Source organism: Puma concolor, chromosome A1 (assembly GCF_028749965.1).
Source record: "Puma concolor isolate L17-30 chromosome A1, mPumCon1.1.hap2, whole genome shotgun sequence".
Lineage (NCBI taxonomy): Eukaryota > Metazoa > Chordata > Mammalia > Carnivora > Felidae > Puma > Puma concolor.
This window is the reverse complement of record NC_141667.1, coordinates 7,277,856-7,302,230: the sequence shown is the minus strand read 5'-3', so window position 1 is coordinate 7,302,230 and position 24,375 is coordinate 7,277,856. Positions and strand designations below refer to the sequence as shown.

The 24,375-nt window shown below is 43.1% G+C and overlaps 1 protein-coding gene across 10 annotated transcripts in view; it reads left to right on the top strand.

Moving 5' to 3' along the window:
* The window catches only part of SEMA5A (semaphorin 5A), a 482,459-nt gene that overhangs the window by 236,196 nt on the left and 221,888 nt on the right, over positions 1-24,375 (top strand). The gene's annotated exons all lie outside the window — the stretch shown is intronic.

The window sequence follows — 24,375 nt, the reverse complement described above, 5'->3', positions numbered from 1 at the left end:
TCTGGCAACCATGGTCTCCTTGGACAAGGGGAGAGTTAGGACATGACTATCTCTTTCACCGACTATCTGGAACTCCCCATGGAACGTGCTAGAACTACTCCTGGGCCATGTGTAGCTTGGGAAAAGGTCTTCAATTGTAATGTCACCCTCCTGTACTAGAGCCCTAAGAAGTAGTTGGAGATGAGTTTGTGTTAATTTCTTCTGCATATAATGCTGGGATTTGTGAGCATCCAGGAAACTTTGGAGCTAGGGTGTTTTTTTTTTTTTTTTTTTTTAAGTAGGCTCCACGCCCAGTGTGGGGCTCAAACTCACAACCCCAACATCGGAAGTTGCATGCTCTACTGACCTAGCCAGCCAGGCACCCCAGCTAGGGTTTAATATTCGACCTATCTTTCATTCACCAGGGCTTCAAAATAAGCCAATCCCACAAGCAAAGCTAATTTTGGTGAAAACGCAAGGGCTTTGAAGACGATAGACCTGGGTTTGTGATAGAGCTCCCTTCCTCCCAGCAGCTGTGGGTTTCCTCATCTGTGAAACGGCCACAAGGCACCATCTCCCCATGCTGTCACTGCTAAAATTATTTTTTTTGGGGACAGAGAGAGACAGAGCATGAACGGGGGAGGGGCAGAGAGAGAGGGAGACACAGAATCGGAAATAGGCTCCAGGCTCCGAGCCATCAGCCCAGAGCCCGACGCGGGGATCGAACTCCTCAGACCGCGAGATCGTGACCTGGCTGAAGTCGGACGCTTAACCGACTGCGCCACCCAGGCGCCCCTAAAATTAAATAGAGTAAAATGTGCAGAAGGAAGAAGCCATAGCAATTTGTCAACAAATGTTAATTGTGTTTGTTTTTAAAAGTGATGATGCTAAATGATGACTTCGTATTGTACTCATTTCATCGCACCAGACAATGAGTGATCTTGCCACTGTAGTTTAGCATATACGTCTTTTGTTTTGTTTTGCTTTTCTTTAGTGTATAAGTCCTTGTATGAGTTGATTTGTTGGGAAAATCTTGAACGTATTAAGAAGAAATCAGAATGATCAGCAGTGTAACTAAAATACCATTTTCAGACTCTGATTTTGAAGAATCTTTTATAAAAATATAGATCTTTCAATAGGTGGGAACTATATATTATGCTCATTTTGACTCTCATGGTGTAATAGACGGTCTGCTGCATTGTGTATGTGTGTGTGGGAAAAAGTGGTGCGTGTAGATGTGTGTGCACATATTTGTTTACATGTACGTACTCTCTCATTTCCTTGTTTCCTAGTTTTGTTGGCTGGAAGGTTCTGGAAGGAGTGTCATCGTAGTAGCAATGAGCACATTTAAGATACAGTTCTTGGTTTCTAAATTTAACCACACACTAAAATGAACTAAAGTTTCTTGGAGAAGTAGCTGGTTCCAGGGTCTGGGCAGCAAAAGTCTCAGAGAAGCCTAGAAGGTCTTGTTGTTTCCAGAATTCAGGACATATTCAGAGAATGATGAGGGCAGGTCCAAAGGACCTAGGTGCTAACTGAACGTTGGGCTCACTGAAGAAATCTGGGACAATGGATTGTTAAATAATGATGGTATCAGATTATAACACGGTGAATAAGAATCAACGAGAATATACCAACATCAGAAAAGAAATGAATGAATAAACAAATGAGGCAGAAGGAGGGGCCATTCTTCCTTACTGTCAAATACCAAATGCCAGATATTGAAGGCATGATTTAATTAAGACATCATTTGGTTACCATCACACTAAAAATTGATTCAGGCAAAAATGATCAACGGCTGCCAAAATTTATGGCTGAGACTTTGATGATGGCCAAGATATTTATAAAGTCTCCAAGTAGTTACCTATGTGATATTTATTAATTATAAGAGGAAAATTATGACTTGATGGTGAAGAAACCCAGCCATTCTCACCATAACCAAGTAATGGGACGAAGAACTTAGTCAACGTGTCCTGATTCAGTGCGTGGAGAAGGACACAGCAAGGTATGCTCGTTATTCCAACCAGTTTTATCAGGAGGAACCAGAACACAAACCAAAACTGAGGGGCATTCTATAAAAACTGGCCTCTACTCTTCAAAAATCACCAGGTCATGAAGGGCACGTAAAGAATGAAGAGCTAGTCCATCATCAAGGAGAAAAAATGGCATGCAGTCAAACGAAACACTCAATCCAACTTCTATCTTGGAAGAGAATAAAATGTTTTTTCTTGCTTCTATAAAGGGCACCGTTGGGACAACTGGCAACATTTTAACATCTTCAGAATAGGCAGCAGAAATGTATTGATGGTGATTTTCTGATTTTGATAACTGTAGTGTGATTATGTAGGAGAATGACCTCGTTCTCTGGACAAACCTGAGATAAGGAAGAGTAAAGGGTATCATTTTTCTAACTCCTGAAATCATTTAAAAATTACAATACATGCATGCAGAAAGTGATAAAGCAAATGTGATAAAATAATTAATGGGCAAACCCAGGAATTTCGGTGAAGGGTTTATCAGAGCCCAGTGTGTTTTTCTTGCAAATTTAGCTATTTTGGAATAAACAGATGCATTTGCCATTGACGCTGTGTGTGACGTTGCTGTGGGGGCGAGGGAACCAAGTTGCTTTTCCCATCATGGTTTTCTGTCATCGCGACGGCCTTCTGGTGGAACTCAAGTTGAGGTTGTTGGTTGAAAACCCATCAGCATGACCCCTTGGTGAGAGAGCGCACAGTTTACTGACATGGGACCCGGCAAGAAGTCAGTGGCTTTCTGAATGGTGGCTTTGATGACACAGCCCTGGTGCCAGCTGTCAGACATCACTCTGCCGTTGGTGCAAAACAGTCCAAGATGCACATTTTGCGGTGGTTGTGCTGCTCAGTAGCCTCCTGTGTACTCCGTATGGAGAGTGATGAAGCTGGCAGACTGTTCTTTCTTACATGTCTTCAGTAAAGTTGTCTTCTTGATTTCTGTGACTAATTTCTTGTCATTTAAATGACTATTTCCCAGGGTGACCAAAAAGAGAGGTGTACAGCTAAAGAAAGGGCTATATTGGTGGTATAATCAGCACCGTCCAGTAGAAACATAATGTGAGCCTCACGGGTAGTTTGTTGAAACTGGTGGTCAGTCATTTTGAAACAAGTACAAAGAAATGGGAATCATTTCTAATAATACGTTTGTCTTGACTCCTATCAAAAATATTATTTCAATACGTACTCATTTCGAGAAATCAGTGGGATATTACATTTTTAAGATTAAATCTGTAAAATCTCATGGGTATTTTACATAGAGAGCACCAGTTCAAGAGCAGCAGGGCAAGTGCTACCCCGTTGGATGTTCCATATGCAGAGAATGCGTACAGAGGCATTTATGACTCGGAAGCCTTCAGTTATGTCGTAGAAATATTAGTTTCTACTAGGATCACCTGGATTGATTTGAACATTTCAGGCTAATAATTGCCTCCTTCCGTCTCTCACTAAAGATAGCAAGTGATTGTTTCAACATGGAAGGTGGGGAAGCTGAGGCGAGGGGGAAAACAGTTTGCCACAGAGTGGAGATCATCGGTATTGAGAATCATCGAGAGCCCTTATTTCACACCGGACAAGGCTTCATTTGATCTTGCCCCTCTCTGCATGACGGCAGGGTCCACCTCTGGTGGCTGCCTGCGTTGATCCTGTCTCTCTCCATCGCCGTGGGGTGCCTCCACCTTGTCTGTCAGTGTCACGCTGCTTATAGCTTTCTAACCTGTCACCTGGAGGTTCTTTCCTAGCATTGAGCAAACACTTAGTTTTGCCGTCCTCTCTGGTAAACACTTTCGCCCCATGCTCTTCTTAATCTAGAACAAGACTGCCGATCCTGAGTCCCCCGGTAGACACACTGTCTTTGTGACTCATCCTGAGCCACTTCGGGCAGGTGACCCTCTGATTCATTTCGTAGCCTCACAGCCTCGGTTTCTGACGAGCACCCATTGATTCACATGCAAATTCACTCTGTGTGTCATGAGGAACGTTCTATTTCTGTCTCCTTGGTGTTGGGTCATCAGATTAGATTACCCGCAGGTGGTAGACGCGCGACAAATGTCTGTTTTAATGCCTTGGTCTCGAGTAATATGTTCACTCTTTAACTTTTTTAAACTCTGCATTAGGGGGTGGAGGTAAGCTTGGTATTTTCGTCCCTCAGTTCAAGAGAAGGAAAGGAACACAACCCAGAAACTAGAGCCATGAGAGACGCTTGCTGAAAGAGGCATCCAGAAACACACGTGTGTGCCCTCTCACCCCAAAGCATACTTCTAGGACAATACACGTGACTGGCGACTCCGATCCACTCCTTTCTGACCCGCCAGCCACCTGTCTGCTCAGTAATGCTCTGTACTCTTCCTCTGCCCCGAATTCGTCTCCTTGCCTCGATCGTGTTTTAGGATCAGCAACAAGACAGAAGATGCTGGATTATATTCCTTTTTCTCCTTCTGTTGGCTGGTTGTTACAGAATTCTAGAGACCGTCTCCCACAAATGATTCCTGAATTCAACGTCCTGCTGTACACAGAGGAGCCAGCCCAGCCCCCGGCCATAACGGGGGCACAGTGAACACCTCTCCGTGCACCCTCCCAGTCCCCGCTTCCTCAGATCAAGGTGGTCTCCAGACTGGTGATCCCCATTTATGGTGTTTGGTGAGAGGAGAAGTGGGGGGCAGGTCTTGTTTCCCCCTGAGCAGCGAAGGGAGGACCAAACAGGCTGCTGGCGTTACACACAGGAGTCCGCACACCGTCCATCCGGACGTGGCCATGCCTTGTGACTCGGCTCGTGAAACTGTGCCGAGATCCGCTGGTGAGGAAAGTGGAGTTCGATCGGGTGGCCTCAGAATGGGAAAACTCACAGCAAGGTCAGATTGCCTGATAAGCCAGATGCTGAAAGCGGTCTGGAGGCTGGACAGAACCCGGATTCAAAGCAGTCTTTCCCTTTGCCTCTCTAGTTAGGGCGAGACACCACTGGTGGGGTTTCTAAAGCAGTAAAGGTTCGATCCAGGGTTGGGTCGGACACATTTTTTCTGTTACCCTGGATGAACATTATCTGCTTGAGGAAAATGCCTTGGCATCACCACAGAAATATGCACATATAGGTGTACCACGAGGTAAAATGCCTGTACTCAGAATATTTGTTACCGTTTTCAAACAGGCATACCTTCTGTATTAAAGTGCAAGACCGAGAGTTGCTTTTAATTTAAGGAAAGAAAACCTGGTTTTCATCAATGTCGAGAGAACCAGACATCGATGTGATATCATTTAGAAAGCATCTTTCCACTCAGAGGCTGTGATCAGTTTCCCTGTGGCCACCGAGTGTACAGTTTAGCCATGACATCTTGAAAGCCAGTCAGGCTTGGTGATCGAAGACGTGGCTGCTCACCGTTGTGAGTGTTTCGCACGATAGCCAGACTCAACTCTTCAGATCACCTTCCTTCTTGCTTTGATCACAGCAGTTATTTTTTAAGAACAAAGAAGGTTTTTGAGAAATTCAGAAACGCAGCTGGCCTCAAGACTAATTGACAACATTTGCCCCTCCGGGGTGATGCCTGGGATGGCCCGAGGTGGACACTCCTTGAACAGCATCCCAAGAGCACAAAGGACTGCAGCTCATTTAGGCTCCCCATCTTTCTAATATTCTTTGAGGGAATTGCTCCAAATCCATTTTCATATTGTTTTGTTACCGAGGGAAAGGAATTCACGGCCCGTTTCTCACTCACAACTGCTGGAATAAGCAGAAAAATCGAAATCTGTGCTCCAATTTGCCACCTGCCTCTCTGTGAGTTGTTAGTTAAAAACCGTTAAGTGTGTGACTACCTGGTCAATATTGGTAGAGATTTCTGTTGGAAGTTAGCATAGATGTTCACTTTGTTTCCTGGATCTTTAAGTTTGGGGAACTGGCTTTCAACCTGACGTTATCTAAACCAGTGTTTCTCAACTAGGGGCTGCGGAACCTGCTGAGAACCTCTGGCTTTCACCTCTGATGGGAACGGTGAGACACATCTGTGGGGTGGAAGCCAGGAATTCTGCTCAGCATCCCGTAATGCGTAGGGTGGGCTGACCCCACTCCACAAAGACCACGGTGGCTCTGAGTTCTAATGGTGCCGAGGTTGAAACCCTGTGTTGGGTAACTGCTGTCTCACTCCCATATACTTTGAAGAAGCTGCTTTTCTAGTCTGTGATGTTAAGATCACTTGATTGAATCTGTAAGATCTCTGATGTGCTGAAGGAAGTTTTCTCTTTAGAGTTCTTCATATGTTTAACCAAACACATGTATGAAAACTTGGTGGCCATTTCTAAAAGAAGCTGCTGGAATTATGGAGTTTAAATTGTTTCCTTTTGTCAATATGCGATTAAATTTAAAAATAAATTCGGTCAACTGGGGCTCCTGGGTGGCTCAGTTGGTTAAGCATCTGACTTCAGCTCAGGTCATCATCTCACACTTTGTGGGTTCAAGCCCCACGTCAGGCTCTGTGCTGACAGCTAGGAGCCTGGAGCCTGTTTCGGATTCTGTGTGAGAATGACGTATTACTTAATAATTTAGAATAACTATCCAAAGAAGATATTCATGTTGACTGATTTTTTTCAATCAAATTTTATATTTATATTGGACAGTTAGAAACCAGTCCCTACTGTAGTCGTCAGAAATCAGGTTTCTAAACTTTATTTTTCCTTTCTTTATCAAACATGTTCCTAAAATCATCCTACTGTAGAAGTGGAAGGACTCCTAGAGATCAGCGTTACTAAAACCTTTCAGGGGTGGGCAAACCAGCCCTTGTGGCTCATAGTTAACGTTTCCTTGGAACATGGCCACGCCCGTTCACGTGCATACCGCCAACCTGGGATTCTACTTCACAGAGTTTATTGGAACACGCACACACCAGTGTCTCTTAGATGCGGTCTATTTCTGCCGCATAGCAGGGTTGACCGGTTGTCACAGAGACTGCCCTGCCTGAAAAGCCTAAAATATTTATTAAGTGACCCTTTTAGAAAGGGTTTGTTCTGTCACCTCGTACATAAGAAGTTTTCGATGTCTTATTTCCTGAATGAATGAGTGAACGCAATACGAGGCAGTGAAAAGTTTTGTTTCTGTTTTGTGTTTTGAGTTTTTCAGACAGTATCTGGTGGATGTGTTCTAATTGGAGTCCACGTGCAATGTCTCATGGTCCCAGCAGACCTTGACCTAAGTCGGTCTGCTAGTCTAGGTCTTCCTAGTCGGAAACCGAAGAACTTGGTCACCTTTGTCCTTAAATTCTGAACTCCTGCAGCCACCCTCTTGGTGAACGCTCCCTGTCGAGTACTGTTTTATCTACCCATTTACTTTCCCTTTCTCATAACTTCCTGGAGGATTTATAGTCGTTTATGCATATTTCATAAGGATGATTTAGGTGTTCTAGTTTCAGAGTATCGGTGAAGGTGAGCTGACTGCTGTCGACAAACAGCCCCGTGTCCTTAGGGCTGGACACACACACGGAGCCTCATCACTTGCACTACAGTGCACCGTAGGGGCGGCGGGAGCCCGGAGCCCAGGATTTCTGCCTTATGTGCCCCCATCTCCGACCCACATTTCCAGGGGCGGCATGGAACGGAGAATGGAAAATCCCGCAAAGGAGATCCTATGGGCCGTGCCCAGAAGTGGCACACCTCCCCTCTGCCCAGATGCCAGCGGCCATCACTCAGTCACCTGGCCTCAGTCAACTGCAAGGGGGCGGAACGCGTGGTTCGCATGCCCAGGAAGAGGCAGAGAACTGGGGCGTTCAGACCTTGGCAGGTGTTGGCATTTTCACCCAGAGGGTGCTGGGAAACACGGGCCTAGACGCTGGGGGTGCCCCTGCTGTTCCCTGTTCTCCGTCCACCACCACCCCCAACCCACGTCATTCTCATTTTCTCTGTCACACACACACAGATTTGTTCATGCTTCTTAACGTCTCTGTAAAAAACAAAGCAAGGGTACTTTGAATAAACCACGTAACTTCCTCAGACCTCGGTTTCTCCATGGTGCCTTGTGGAGAGGAGAGCTGGAGGAGGAGTGGACCGGACTGTCCCTGCAGGCCCGTTCAGCATTAAAATCCTCACGTGCACCATCCTTCGACTTCTTTCTCTTCTGTCATTGTGGCAAAAGCAGGCCCTCACTCTAACTCTGTGCTTAGCCCTCCACATGCAGTGTCTCAACGGGAGCCTCTCAACGTCACTAAGGTTGAAGTTACGTGATTTTTTTTCTTTTCCCTTTTTTTTTTTTTTTCTTGAGAAAGAGCGAGAGAGTGGGAGAGGGTCAGAGAGAAAGGGAGAGAGAGAATCTTAAGCAGGCTCCACACCCGGCACGGAGCCGGAAGCAGGGCCGGTCTCAACGACTGTGAGATCGTGACCTGAGCTGAAATCAAGAGTCAGACGCTTCACCAACTGAGCCGCCCGGGCACCCCGAAGTTATATACTGTTTTTAATATTTTATGGAGGAGGCGTTGGTGTTTGGAGAGTTTCTGCGATTTAACCAACCCCGCCCAGCTGGTACGTAGCCGAGCTGAGATTTGGATCTGGGTCTGTTGGGCTCCAGAGGACAGTCTCTTAATCCCCAGCCGACAGGCTGCCTCACTGTGCTCATTGCTACTGCTTACTATACTCGTATAGACAGTTGGCAGACAGGGAGTGTAACTGTTAATTTATCATTATAACTTCTATCTGGACGTTAGACTGGGTTTCCTGGAAGTCGGAGACGGGGATTCATAGGCTTGTGCTGTATGGAGGGCGTGTTCTCAGCAGGTGGGGAGTGAGGAAGATAGCAGAGAACAGAATTAGGCAGGAATTTGCTCTCAGCTGGAGTCTAGTGTCAACTTGATCCCAAGGGAATTCTGGAGCCTAGATAGGATCTCAGTTGGTCCCCTTTGAGGCAAGGGGGATGATTTATACTCAGTTCCCCCTTGTCCTTCCATCACTAGCTACTGATTTTTGCATCTGGGGGAAGTTGGTCACATAGTCGTCTTTTTTTCAAAAAATCTTTGTAAATGTTTATGTATTTTTGGGAGGGAGAGAGAGCGCACGCGAGCACGTGAGCAGGCAGAGAGGGAGGGAGCAGAGGATCTGAAGCAGGCTCTGAGCTGTCAGCGGAGAGCCCGATATAGGGCTCGAACTCATGAACCGTGAGATCACGGCCTGAGCTGAAGTCGGAATCTCAACAGACTGAGCCACCCAGGCTCCCCGGTCACATGAGTCTTCTAACGAGGTTGCGCTCATCAGCCAAGAGCGGTTTGCAGGGAGGGGGGCATCCGTGAGCCAGTACCAGCCAAAGCTGACGGCAGCCAGTGACAGGTGCAATGTCGTGCAAGGAGAGCCGGGTGAGGCCCTGAGAGCGCCCACTACGGTGTGTGTGCCACTCAGCGTGTTTGCGTATTTTACTTGGGCTTGTCTTGATGCTCTAGACCTGGCCTGCCAAGACCTGCCCCTGCCACCGAAGTGAAATGTTTGCATGTCTGCTTGATTGTTGAATGCATTCTGTTGTATCGTGCATGGCTTTGTCCTTAACGACTTTCCCTATGCGTTTCTGAATTTCTGCTCCACTTGCAGCTCAAAAGCGAAATTGAAGATGCATCAATATTTTTCTTAGGAGTACATATCCTTTAGTTTCTCGAAATGAAGTCAGGAAGTTTCTGTGAGCCAACAGCAAATACTGCCTGACAATCGTAGGCTGCTAGATAAACGGAGGGGTCCTTTTCATTTATCTAAAATGCATTTCTACCTCTATTTCAGAAGTGGCCCCAGCACCTGACAGGACTGCTGAATGATGGTCATGCTTAGATTCTCTGCCCTGCTTTCCTTTTCCTTATTTGTGCGCCTCTCCCCAGATGCTGACACAAATAGATAAGCCACCATCCCAGAAGAACCCTTTGTTTCAGAGATAAGTAAAGGATTTCTTGTTTGTGTAAGAAATTATGTATTCTGGAAGCAGAATCTCCCAGTGACCTAGGGGCTTACTGAGAATCAATGGCAAGGGAGAAATATAAATGAAAAACGCATGAGTTACATTGGCCTACCATTCTCTACAGTGACTGAACTGAAAATCCTGATTTGGTCATTCTGTTTTTTTTTTTTTTTTTTTTTTTTTTTAATTTACAGGGTTTTTATTAAATTTATTTGTTTGTTTTTGAGAGAGAGAGAGAGAGCGAGTGAGCCAGCGAGCAGGGAGGGACAGAGAGAGAGAGGGGAGAGAGAATCCCAAGCAGGCTCCACAGTTAGGACACAGCCTGACGTGGAGATCAACTCACGAACTGTGAGGTCATGACCTGAGCTGAAATCAAGAGTTGGACGCTTAACCGACTGAAACCACCCAGGTATACCCTGATTTGGTGATTATTTAGCATATGAAATATTTGGCATCCTGAATTTATTCGGTAACTGTGATTCAGTTCAGTAGAGTGATGTAGGTAGAGCTGTGATAGACACTGCCCCTGTTTAATATATGTTTATCAAACTCTCTGTTTGTTGTTCTTGAATAGCTAACATTTTATTTTATTTTATTTTATTTTATTTTATTTTATTTTATTTTATTTTATTTTTATTTGAGAGAAGGTGGGGAGAGGCAGAAGGAGATTGAGAGAGAGAGAGACAGAGAGAGACAGAGAGAGACAGAGTCCCAAGCAGGTTCTATGCTCAGTGCAGAGCCTGATGTGGGACTTGATCCCACTACCCTGGGATCATGACCCGAGCTGAAAATAAGAATCTGATTCTCAACCAACTGAGCTACCCAGGTGCCCCATAATGGCTAACCTTTTAGAGTTTATATGTAACCGTTTTATTAGGTCACGATGTTTCACCAGTTTGCATCAGTTTTTACTGGCCTAGGGGCTTGCCTCTTTCAACTGACAGGATATGATCTCTGTTATCATTTGAAATGGGCTGATCGTACAGTTTAATTCTTTTTTTTTTCAATACATGAAATTTATTGTCAAATTGGTTTCCATACAACACCCAGTGCTCATCCCAAAAGGTGCCCTCAATACCCATCACCCACCCTCCCCTCCCTGCCACCCCCCATCCACCCTCAGTTTGTTCTCAGTTTTTAAGAGTATCTTATGCTTTGGCTCTCTCCCACTCTAAAGTACAGTTTAATTCTTGACTTTCAACCCTGTTTCTCAATTTTGGAGGATACTCAGTTATCGTTTATGTGTTTTCTGGAAGGCACTGAGGTAATTTGCCCACTCAGATATTCACTATTAGATGCATTCTACTTAATAACAAATTAAGTATGGGTATGTATGAAGTGAAGTCCAAATACGTACATTTTTTTTCTGGAAATTTTTAATCATCATTTGGATAAAGGAGCGTTGAAATCAAAAGTAGTCTGAAAAGTACAGCCATCAGTTTCTGGTTCAGGAAGGTGGAGACACAGTGATACTGATACTCCACCCATTAAAACAGCATTTAAATGACAATAAAGATATGTAAAGGTTAAAAGTCTATGAATACCAGGAATGGAATCATATCTATATCTCTATCATCTTTATCTATATCTATGTCTATATCTATACATAGATATCTATATATACCAAACTATTTGAAGACATTTTTTAAAGGATACGAAGCACCCTTTATTTGGAAATTTGGAAATATCTAAGAACAGAGGATACCACAATCCAAAACATGGTGGTAAAAGCCAGATAAAACAACCAAAACTAATTACTTCAGATGAAATGGTAATTGTCCAAGGAATACAATATGACGTTAAAGAGATTCCAAATATTATATTCAGTGGGATTCAGGAAAATATTACAGCTATTCAGTAAATATGATCACCTCAGCTCTCTCCTGACACATTATTTTGAGAACAGAGACAATATTTAAATGTTACAAGTTCACAAGAGCAAGAAAAGTGGGAAAGGAGGCAAATCTAGTGTGGGTTCAGCTAAAGGTTGGACCTCCAGTAGATTGCTGGTCAGAAGGAGAGAAACCAGCAGACGTTCACTCGCACACAGAAGCATAGCTACAAATTAAAGATGTGATGGGCCTCAAACACATGGCCAATCTGCCCCTGAAGATGTTTGCCGAAATGTGGTAGTCCTATGGCTGAAGATCTAAGCTACAACAGAGTAGAAGGAATCTCCCACTTGTTTAAAGGACCAAGGAACTAAATACCCGATAGGTTACTGCCTAAAAACTTGGAGAGTCCACGCTCTAGAAACAAAGATGAATCAGAAGTTTATTGAATCTCTCCAGATTGCACCTCAGCCCTGACTCAGCTTAGTCCCTACCTTCACCCCCCCTTTCCCTCCAGATCTGCTTTACAGAGGAAAAAAGCAACCGTCTCTGAAGGAATATTTCTTGGTGGAAGTAGCATCATTTAGAGTCTCTGCAATTGGCTTGCAGCAAAATATTCCAGAAATGTGAAAAGGCAAAAACCCTGTGACAGATAAATTAGGTAAACTCAGGCAATGGAATGAAACCCACAGATGATCCAGTTAGCATAGTAAACTGGAATTTAGTTGCTGGAAAATATCTAGCCTGAGGTGTGGAGAGGAATTAGCAGAAAAAATGTTAAAAGTTAGAGACACATGTTGCGTTCAAAATTCGATCTCACCTATAATTTGAGTCTCAAAAGGAAAAGAGAGAAAACAAAGTAGTAACTATATTCTTAGCAATTATTGCTGACACTTTACAGAAATGATTGAAGACATCATTCATCAGATTTAGACATTCAGCAAGCACCAAGAATGATAAATAATATAAAGCCACATCTAGACACATAATGGTTGAAAGCCTGAAAACCAATGGCAAAGAGAAACACCTTAAAAATGAACCATAGTGGGGAGAAAAGGACATATAATGCTCAGTGGAGTAGAAGTAAGATTTACAGCTGATTTTTCAATGGAAACTGCAAATAGTAGGAGGCAGTGGAGGGAGGGGTTAGATTTCCAGATCTTCCCTCACTTTGTACCTCAGCACGACAGCTCGTGTGTCACCCTGAAAGAAGACAGAGGCTTGAGTTTGGAACGTGACAAACCTAGAAATGTATCAGACTGGGGTACCTAGAAATAGCTTAGATCTTCAATTAAAAAAAAAAAAGGACACGAAGTGTAAGGCTCTGTAGTGTGGTCCCAGCTCCTTTCCCCTGTGGGTGGTGTTCATGCTCAGGAAAAATAGCTAACTCCTGGCCTGCAAAGCAATTCATGTACCCAGCTCTTTTTGTTTTGTTTTGTTTTACATTTCTCATGATGAAAAATAGGCGATAAAACCAATTGGATGAGAAACTTGGAGGAAATAGAGACAGGAAGTTACCATTAATGTTTGCTGAAATCAGGGAAGATACTGCATCCGTTAAACAAAGACAATAAAATATTCAGTCTATTAAAATGGCCTTTCACAGATTGTCTTTACTACATGATTAAAAATGATGTCAATAGTTAGCAAGAAAATAAATTTGATGAAATCTCCCAGAAAGGTGAGCAGGGCCTGAGAAGGAACCCATCTGAACAGTGTCTCATTTATATGCCAGGCCTGCACTAGAGGCTCCCACAGGACATAGAGAGGGAGAAAAATCTGATGAGGGCAAAGAGAGGTAATTGTGGAAAGGTTGTGCCGTAGGCTGTAGGAGCAGGTTGGAGTAGGTAGAAGAGTGTCAGAAGGTGTCTTTCCAGGAAGATAACCATCATGGAATAAATACCTGAGGTGTTAGTGTGTGTTTGGAGAAAATGTAAACTTACAGTTGGGCGTTGGGAACAAATCAGTAGTAAGTGCGTAGAAGAAGAAACCAGGGCCCTGCTATAGACAATGTTTGTGCCCCCCCCCCCTCCAAATTCAGATCTAAGAACTTAACCTCCAAAGGGATTGGTTTGAACATGAGGTCTTTGGGAGATGAACAGGTCACGAGGAGAGAGCCCTCATGAGTGAGATTAGTGCCTTTAAAAAAGAGACCCCAGAGACCTCTCTTCTACCCCGTGAGCTTATAGAGAAAAGCACTATCTGTGAGCCAGGGAGCAGTTCCCCACCAGACACCGAATCTGCCAGCACCTTGATCTTGGACTTGCTAGCCTCCAGAACTGTGAGGAATAAGTTTCTGGGCTTTATAAACTACCCAGTTTATGGTATTTTGTTATAGCAGCCTGAACAAACTTAAGACAAGACTGTTATTAACTCCAAGAAAAACAAAATTGTTTTGAGAAACATTTCTTGCTTTATGGCACATCTGTGAATAGTATCGACATAGTCGTAAATATGTAAATGCTGAATATCCAAGCAGAATTACGATAAAACAATATTGAGAAAACAGGGACAAGAGAAGGTATGTGTATTGATGCGAGGAGGATAGGTTGAAGAAGGAGCCAGTAAATGATATTTTTCAGCTGAAAAAAAATCAAGAAACAGCAGTAAAATAATTTTATTTAGAGATTTGGAGACAAATGTCAAAATAGACTGTGGAAGAGTTGAATGTTCCTACTTTGAACAGCATATGGACACAACATAGAGGGCTTACTTGAGTCTTTTGTTTTAGCTTCTGTGGATATCTTTATAAATTAAGTGCATGTTCAACTTTAGTTAAAAAATAGTATAAATATGATATTGTATTCATAAAGTGTGAGAAGACTTCCATGGGAAGGAAAAAACAGTTCAAGAAAGAATTCATAGAAATAAAAATATCATGTCTCACATACACAACTCATCACAAATTATGCAAAATGCAATTAGAGAGTTCCATAAAAATGCCTTTAAGAACAAAGTAGATATTTTTATTCAAATCACAAGGTTAACAACTGAGAAGTGGTTAATTACATGAAGATTATTTTTATCAAAAGGAAAAGTAGAAATGCAATTAGAAATTCTATGGGGAAACCAAGATAAATAATAAGTATACAAGTAAATGGTGCTCCAAATATAAAACAAACCGGATGATTTTGAATATAAAAAAGAAAAAGCAACAAATATGGGTGGAACATAAGAGCCCCAGTCTTTATTTGTGTGTAATTTCTTAGGATTTATTTATAGTTCACAATATAATCAATTTTCAATGGTGTTTGTTTTATTTTTCCCTAACAAGTTATTTGTCTCATGAATGGGATATTTTGCTGGGTAAATGTTCATCTTCTCCCTTCTGTGTTTCTTTGAGTATCATGATAAAAATAAGCTTATAGTTCAAAATTTGTTCCTCGTCAAAATATTTTATATAGGACTTGTTAAACTTTGTAATTTTCAAGATTTTTTGGGGGGTGGGGAGAGGTAAGTTCTTATTTAAATTCCGGTTAACTAACATGCAGTGTAATATTAGTTTCAGGAGTACAATATATTGATTTCACAATTCCATACAGCACCCAGGGCTCATCACAACACACGCACTGCTTTATCCCCATTACCTGCTTTACTCATCTGCCCCCGCCCCCCACCTCCCCTGTGGGACCTGAAACCATCAAAATTCTAGCAGAGAACACAGGCAATAACCTGTTTGACATCAGCTGTAGCAACTTCCTTCTAGATAGGTCTCCTGAGGCAAGGGAAACAAAAGCAAAAATAAACTATTGGGACTTCATCAAAATAAAAAGCTTCTGCACAACAAAGGAAACAATCAACAAAAGTGAAAGGCAACCTATGGAAGGGGAGAAGATATTTGCAAATAACATATGGGGTAAAGGGTTAGTATCCAAACTATACAAAGAACTGATACAACTCAACACCCCCCAAATGAATAATCCAGTTAAGTAATGGGCAGAAGACATGAATAGATACTTTTCCAAAGAAGACATCCAGATGGCCAACAGACACATGAAAATGATTGTTTGTTTGTTTCTTCTGATTCTTCTTAAATTGCTAATCTGAGTTTTCCTACATGGACATGGGTACGTGCTCTTTAAAGAAACATGGTTGGAAATTAAGCAGCTACATTGATGACCTCATCATCTACATGTTTAAAACTTTTTTTTAATGGTACCTTTAGGAATGTTTTTTGGAGCTTATAAGTTCAGTAAAGAAATAGGAAGTTCAGACATTCCTTCAGCTTGATCTCAACTTGTTTTTCTTCTTAGCATAGAAATTAAATTTATTACTTGAAATATGTAAGTTAGCAGTGGTGATATCCTTGTAGTGGGTGGTTTGGATTTTTCTTTTTGTGCTTTATCATAATTTTCCAGATTGTTTGCTGTATATATGCTTATACGCTTCTTGTTTTTTGTTTTTTTTTTTGGTAACAGCATAAACTAATCAATTAAATAGACTCATGAAGAAAACAAACAACAAAAGCCAAAAAAATTTAAACCTGGTTTCAAAACTTCTTTCCGTATTATAATTAGTGTATGTTAGGGATTCCCATTCCATTCTCTTTGCTTAAGCCTTGTCTGAGTCAAGGAGGAGAAAGAAACACTGAAAGAATGGGTATATATCTTCTTTTTCATACATAAAGTTCCCTGCTATGCTAGCAGGTGCACTTAAGATTTCTGAGCTTTAGAGCAGCTGTCTCAGTATCTAAAGCACACTGACTTTGTCTAGCTTGGCTAATATTCATATCATGGGAATATCCATGCCTCTTTGATGCCTAGGATCATGCCTTGGTGATCACTGCACTTCTACTCTGAGAAACAGCCATGAATGAGCCAGGTTCATGAGCATGTATGAACATGAGCCTGAAATGAAACGTGCTATTTTCATCACTGTCCACCGCATGGCCTCACTGTGAAGATAAAGCAGGTGCGAGGTTCAGTTTGGCTTTCGTGTTGGTTCAAACACACGATGGCTTTCTTGTATCTACAGAATCGGCAGCAGGGTTAATGGAGCCAAGGACGTGCTTTAACCTGCAAGGGGCTTCTCTCTTTTCCTTCTGGGATTCTTAGGGCCCCACTCTCTACGATTCCTGCAGTATTGCCGGTGACACGGTGCAGTAGTTTAAAAATTGGCTCCCCCAAAGATGTCCGTCCTAATCCCTGGAGCCTGTGAATGCTGCTTTATATGGCAAACCTGTGGTTAAGAATCTTGGGATGGGGAAGTTATCTTGGATTATGTGAGCAAGTCCTAAATGTATTCTCAAGTGTTATCTTGGGAGGGAGGTAGAGTGATATTTTATACATGCCTGCCGGAGGAGAAACCCATGTGAACGTGGAGCAGAGAGAGACTTAAGAGGTTGACCTTGAAGGTGGGAGTGATGTGTCCACAAGCTAAGGCATGCTGCAGCCACCAGAAGCTGGAAGAGATATGGAAGGTTCTTTCCTAGAGCCTCTGCAGGGAGCGTGGCTCTGCTGATACCTTGATTTTGGTCCAGTAATACCAGAAGTTTCTAACTTCTGGCCTCTAAGACTGTGAGAGATTAAAGTTCTATTGATTTAAGCTACCAGGTTGATGGTAAGTCATTAGAGCAGCCACGGGGGATTAATACACAATGGCCTCCATTTCCCTGATCTCACCAGTGGGCTGCTGACCCCGGAAGCCTAGTAAGAGTGTCCCATCTCCGTGGCCCAGGGTTCTGAAAGCAACCCACGTGCAGCTCATTGGTGGCCTTTAGGGGACTTTGAAATATGCCCTGAGAGAAATGGGGATGATCTCTTTTCTTTGCAGTCATGAGCTTGAAGGATGATGTTAACCGTAGGCTACTTATGTCCTTCTTGTCAGTGTGTGGTACCAGCCCGAGAAAAAGGCCCAACAGAGCCCATCATAACTAGGAATGGACACCGTTGAATTTGAACCTCTGGCATGCTCTGAACCTCTGGGCTAGCCTGTGCTTCAATCTGGTTTTCTCGTCTTGTGCTTTCCGGTTATAAACTATTTGAAAACTTTAGCTTAAACTGATTGGAGTTGAGTTCTTACCATTTGTTGCAAAGACAGTCCTAAGGGCTTGGTTACAATAAATTTGCTTCTGTCCGCTGCTCACGTTAAACCTTCTCAAGCCAGATTTGAAGGCCAGTGTATATTGATTTTGAGATTCCTGATGCTTATGAATTTGCTGCTTAAAATTTGTCCACCCTTTGGGTGAAGAGGCTGTCCTGAGTGTTGGGTCTGATGCATACCCCAAGTGGGATTTTCTTCTGTTTCAAAAATGAATGTGATCATTGGTTGAGGGAGTCATTTAGGTCATGAGACACACGTTTGGCTTGTAAATACAGATCTCACAAAATATATTTGGAAGTCACATTTAAACCAGGTATCTTTGTCCATTAGAAAGGATACAAGTCAAGTCTGACATACTGTCTTTTTAGTAGTGTGTTAGTTTTCCTAGGGTCTGCTATGCCAATTATTACAAATTTGGTGGCTTAAAAAATAAAAAATTATCCTCCTATAGTTCTGGAGGCCAGTGGTCTGAAATCGAAGTATCAGCAGGATCACACTCTTGTCAGAGTTTCTAGGGGAGAATATGTCTTTGTCTCTTCCAGCTTCTGGTAGCTTCAGGAGTTCTTGCCTTTTTGGTCTGATCTCTGCTGCAACCTTGTATAGCCTTCTCTCTGTCAGAGTGTCTCAAATATCCCTTGCCTGTTTCTTATAAGGATACTTGTCATTGGATTGAGGACCCGCTGGGTAATCTATGATGATCTTGACTTGAGATCCTTAATTAGATTTGAAAAGATCCTTTCTCCAAGTAAGGTCACGTTTACAGGTTCTGGGTGGATATATCTTTTGGAAGGCCACCATTCAACTCAGTGCAGGTGGTATGTGGGGACTCTTGAGAAGAAAATCTTCTCAAGTGGATGCATCATTGTTTTATTTTATTTTATTTAATATGAAATTTATAGTCAAGTTGGTTTCCATACAACACCCAGTGCTCGTCCCAACAGGTGCCCTCCTCCATGCCCATCACCCACTTTCCCCTCCCTCCCACCCCTCCATCAACCCTCAGTTTATTCTCAGTTTTTAAGAGTCTCTTATGGTTTGGCTCCCTCCCTCTCTAACTTTTTTTTTTCCTTCCCTTCCCCCATGGTCTTCTGTTAAGTTTCTCAGGATCCACATAAGAGTGAAAACATATGGTATCTGTCTTTCTCTGGATGACTTATTTCACTTAGCATAACACTCCCCAGTTCCATCCACATTGCTACAAAAAGCCAGATTTCATTCTTTCTCATTGCCACGTAGTATTCCATTGTGTATATAAACCACAGTTTCTTTATCCATTCATCAGTTGATGGACATTTAGGCTCTTTCCATAATTTGGCTATTGTTGAAAGTGCTGCTATAAACATTGGGGTACAGGTGCCCCTACACATCAGCACTCCTGTATCCTTGGGTAAATTCCTAGCAGTGCTATTGCTGGGTCATAGGGTAGATCTATTTTTAATTTTTTGAGGAACCTCCACACTGTCTTCCAGAGCGGCTGCACCAGTTTGCATTCCCACCAACAGTGCAAGAGGGTTCCCGTTTCTCCACATCCTCGCCAGCATCTATAGTCTCCTGATTTGTTCATTTTGGCCACTCTGACTGGCGTGAGGTGATATCTGAGTGTGGTTTTGATTTGTATTTCCCTCATGAGGAGTGATGTTGAGCCTCTTTTCATGTGACTGTCGGCCATCTGGATGTCTTCTTTAGAGAAGTGTCTATTCATGTCTTCTGCCCATTTCTCCACTGGATTATTTGTTTTTCGGGTGTGGAGTTTGGTGAGTTCTTTGTAGATTTCGGAGACTAGCCCTTTGTCCGATATGTCATTTGCAAATATCTTTGCCCATTCCGTTGGTTGCCTTTTAGTTTTGTTGATTGTTTCCTTTGCATCCTTGTTTCAAAGAGGTTCTACCTATTTGCGGTGCCATGAGGGTTTTCTTTGTGTTAGGACTGCATGATTTAAAAAAAAAAAAAAAAAGAAAAGAAAAGACTATTTCTCTTTTTCTGTACCTGAGGGTTTCTTAACCATAACACTATTGACATTTAGGTCAGATAATTTTTGGGGGGGCGGGGGTGAGGGGGCTGTCCTGTGCATTCTAAAGTGTGGGACCGAGGCAGCAGCCCCGACTTCTGTTCGCTGGGTGCTGGTAGTACCTTGCTGTGGTCGTGACACCACAGACGTCTACAGACATTGCCAAACGCCCCCTGGGGGGTTGCAACATCACCCGTAGTCGAGAAGCGCGGCTCTACGCCCACATCACACAATGACGGTGATGAATGTTTTCTGGCCAAAAGGCAAAGAGGTAAGAGAACAGATCAGAGAAAACAGAGACAAGTATCAACTCTGCCTTTCACAAATCTGAAATGTAAGGAATGGTTTCCTCTGACAAAACAAATGGGCTGTGGCGCGTGGAAGGAGCTGTAATCTGCCCACGTGCCCCTTTCGTGAGTGCACGCGACCTTAGATGGGCGAGGAGGTCAATGATGTCAGAGAGCTTAATTTGTCCTCACGCCGCCTCGGTGCTCTCCTGGAACACACCTCCCTGGGGGGCCACGCAAGGCGGTCGCAGCCTGACTCGCCCTGCTGTGCCAGCAGGTGCCACCCGTGTCCCCAAACCCCCGGGGGCAGGTGAGCACAGGCGCCTTTGGAAGTAGGGGGAGGTGAGAGGGTGCGACTGCAGTTTTCTTTCTGTTCCCATTTCGGATGTTGTCAGTGGTGACTCAGGGCGATGACAGCGTGGGGAACTTCCACTTCTGCTGGGAGCCAGGCCCCTGACGAAGGGCTTCAGAAGCTCCCTGTTGTATTTCAGCTGCACGAGGACATCGTGGTCCTGCCCCGTAAGGGAAAAAGAAAATAGGAAGGGTTGCTCTTGTCCATTCGTAATCGTCCCTGCCAAGTTTTTCTTGTGAATGTTCTTTCTCTTTTTATGGTTTCAGCTAGGAAGGCGGAGAAAGATGTTGCATATTTATGGCCTGCTTCCCCAAACCTGTTCCAGTGACAGTTGTTTACAAATGAGGAGGTTCCGCCTAAGGGTGTGCCTGCAGGGGTGGTTACAGGTGGTGGCATCTGAGCCTAACCCTGCCAAGGTGACGAGGGTCACCGGTGACACTCTTCTGCCCTGCCCGCTCACTGCCCTCCCCCGCTTCTCTGCCAGTCCACACCCAGTCGGGAAGTTGATGCAAACACGAGGCCAGCTCTGAGAAAGCCCCTGGGACCTGCTGGCCATTAACTCATCGTTCCCCAACGTGCTTGAGCTCCTCCCGTTGGACCCCTGTGTCCTCACTTGCTGTCTCTTCTGCTCTCATTCTTCTGCTGTCTGTCTAAACTCCCCCAAATCAGATGCTGGCACTTTTATTTTAATAGTCCCCCTCCCTGCCAGGCCGTTTCTTCCGCACTCCCCTGCCGCTCTTCTCATTGGCTTTCTTCCATCCCAACAGGATTAGACCAGATGGACAGATGATCTCCAAGGGCCCTTTCAGCTCTAAGAGTCTAAGGTTTGCACGTCCCACTGCTATGGAGTCCCCCGTCTTCTGAACAGTTAAGCTCGCTCTCGGTGTTTAATTAATATTGAGGGCGCAGCAAATCTCACTCACTGTGTGCCTTTAGTGGCCAGTTGACTGTGGGCTTGGCTTGTCAAGCCCGTCCAAATGGCTAACTGGTTGATCCCACACTCCTAATAGCTCCATAAGAGAAGCATTTACTTAGGCTAATGGCCTTCATTCCACAGTGGGCAGCAGTGAGGGCTGGGAGAGCTCATTACTAAAATATTATGATAATAGTTTGGAAACGGTGGGGCCATTTTAAGTGTTTGAGTATTACCTCCCTTCTTTACGAAAGGTGTCCCTCTCTAGTCTTGAGACTTCAAATTGTCAGCTACTATCCTAGTCTTGAAAAATAACCTTAATCACAGATATTTTCCTTTAGACCCCTTGTTCAAAATTCTATTCCAAACAGACAACAGATCTCACATTTAATATTCTTTATAAAATGGAATCAGGGCAGCACTCGAAAATTAAACTATGTAAACATTTTCATTATTTATACATTCATGTTTGTTTAGGAAAGACTGTTGAACAACTCTTCAGAAAAAGATGAGGCTGTGACATTTTTATTCTAACCAGGCTGCTGTGACAGAGGAGCAAAAACGGAGTGGTTTTAAGCAGCAGAAATGTATTATCTCCCAGGCCTGGAGGCCAGGAATCAGAATTCAGGTGGGCAGAGCCCTGCGCTCACTGAAGTCACTGGGGGAGGGTCCTTCCCGCCCTTCCAGCCTCCGGTGTTGGCCAGTGGTCCTTGGTGTCCCCTAACTCAGCGATAGGTCACTCCGGCCACCTGGCTGTCTTTTCTCTGCTGTCTTCACACCAGCCGCCCTCCGTGCTCATCTGTCTCAGTTTCCAATTTTTTCTTTTTTATAAGGACACCTGTCCTATTGGATTAGGACCCAGCGTAAGGACTTCATCTTATTTCATCTCTTTAAACACCTTATTTCCAAGTATGATCATATTTTGATGTACTGGGGGTTAGGATTTCAACATATCTTTTTGGGGGGATACTATTCGGCTTTTAACACCATCAATATCTTTTTTTTTTTTTTTTTTTTTTTTTTTTTAGAGAGAAAGAGTGTATGTGAGCATGGGGTGGGGAGAGAAAGAGAGAGAGAGAGAGAGAGAGAGAGAGAGAGAGAGAGAGAGAGAGAAAGAATCCCAAGCAGGCTCCACACTCAGCACAGTGCCCAATGTGGGGCTCCATCCCACAACCCTGGGATCATGACCTGAGCAGAAACCAAGGGTTGGACACTCAACTGAGTGAACCACCCAGGCACCTGCCATCAATATAATTTTTAATGATAGGTGACATCTTGGTCACCTAAGTTCATAGCTATAGATTCTTCACTTCTATATGTGTGTGAGTATGCTTCCCCGCAAGGAAGCATATTTCCTCTCTTTTTGGAACATTTTAGTAGATGACCTGGAACTTAGAAAGAAGTATGTGTGGTGTTTTTTTTTTAATTTTTTTGAGTTGCATTCATCACTTTTCAACATTCAGCTGTTGTTCGATCTTCTAAGGTGACCACCGTGCCACCTTGTTCGTGATCTTTTTCTTCCACGCTCTCCTTTTTCTCCTGATGGACCATCAGTGACAACTGGTTGTCTTCTCCAGACTTTAACTGCACGTTGTTCTTTTCTATCATGTGTCGCTTCGGGTGCGTTGTCTTCCAGAGGGAGATCCTGAAGCTTCTGCCATAACTCGATGTAAAGTCCCTGAGGAGAGAAGACTGCTTTTATGTTTTTTTGTTTTTGTGTGTGTGTTTTTTTTTTTTTTTTTTTTTTTTTTTGAGCCCATGCAGTTTGGAGCATGTGTTACACATAGAAAATACTCTGCCTTTCCCTCCCTCTATCTCTCTTCCTGCCCAATGTTGTTACTGTCCATAATAATCCTGAAACTTAAACATTATAAAGTATCACAGAAAGTGTTATTTCATAAGCTGATCCTGGAATTTAAAAATCATGAGATAGCACCATTGGACCAGGTTACTCTCTGTATAATGTTTTATGTTTATATTTGGTCCAAGACTTTCTAAAAGGCGTGTTTCCTTTTGTAATTAGAGAAAAACAGGTAGCTAAATTAACCTTGGGCATAAAAGTTATAAAATACAAAGTTAAAAAAATAGGCATCATAAAGATCTGACCAAGCACATAATAATATGATGCCTTTTGGCAACTGAGTGTGAATTGGAAATACACATAACCATAAATGTAGATGTGTTCCCTGAGTCAGAAAAGAACTTATAATTTATTCACCCGAGTAAATAGAGGTTTCACGTTGATGGCTTTTTTTTATTAGATTTGCATGTATAGATAAAAGTATAGTTCTAATAATGGGTGATTTTTCCCTCCAAGGGAATGATAATTAAAGTGGGCTTATCATTTTGAAGCATGACTGAAGCAAACATATAATCTCAAACTCATTGCTCATGGTCAAGGACACAGGAAGGGTTTATGTGAACCGAAGATGAGTCAACTTGGAGAGATAGTATGTACTTGAAGCAAATTGGAAAGGAGGGGAGAAGGTGATTCAGTTTGAACCAAACTCTCTCACATACATGGCAGGCATGCTGTAAGTGAATGGTTGGTGAAATTATTTAACGTTTTACTGCAGCACTGTTGTCTTTCTATAAATTCCAGTTAAATTGTTTTTATTCTTTTAATGGGTCATAAGTCAAATCCAGGGCCCAAATTTTTAGCTTTTCTCTATACCGTTCAGAGTGGGAGTGAATTTTTCCCAGAAAGACACATGAATTCTTAAGAAATGCATTTGGGGAAAGGACATTTTTTCCCAAATAGAACACAGAGACTTCTATTTTCATGCAAAATGCATATTTTGTAGTTACAGGGTTTGTCACACGATGTACATGCACCTGAGGCTAGGAGAGCTCTGTGTAAATATACCACAATTAGCCATTTTAAAAAGAAAACTATTTTACTAGCATTTGACGAACTTCACTTTGTCACTGCTGTTTAAAGATAGGCGATATTTGGGGCTCCTGGGTGGCTCAGTCGGTTAAGCATCTGACTTCAGCTCCGGTCATGATCTCACGGTTCGTGGGTTCAAGCC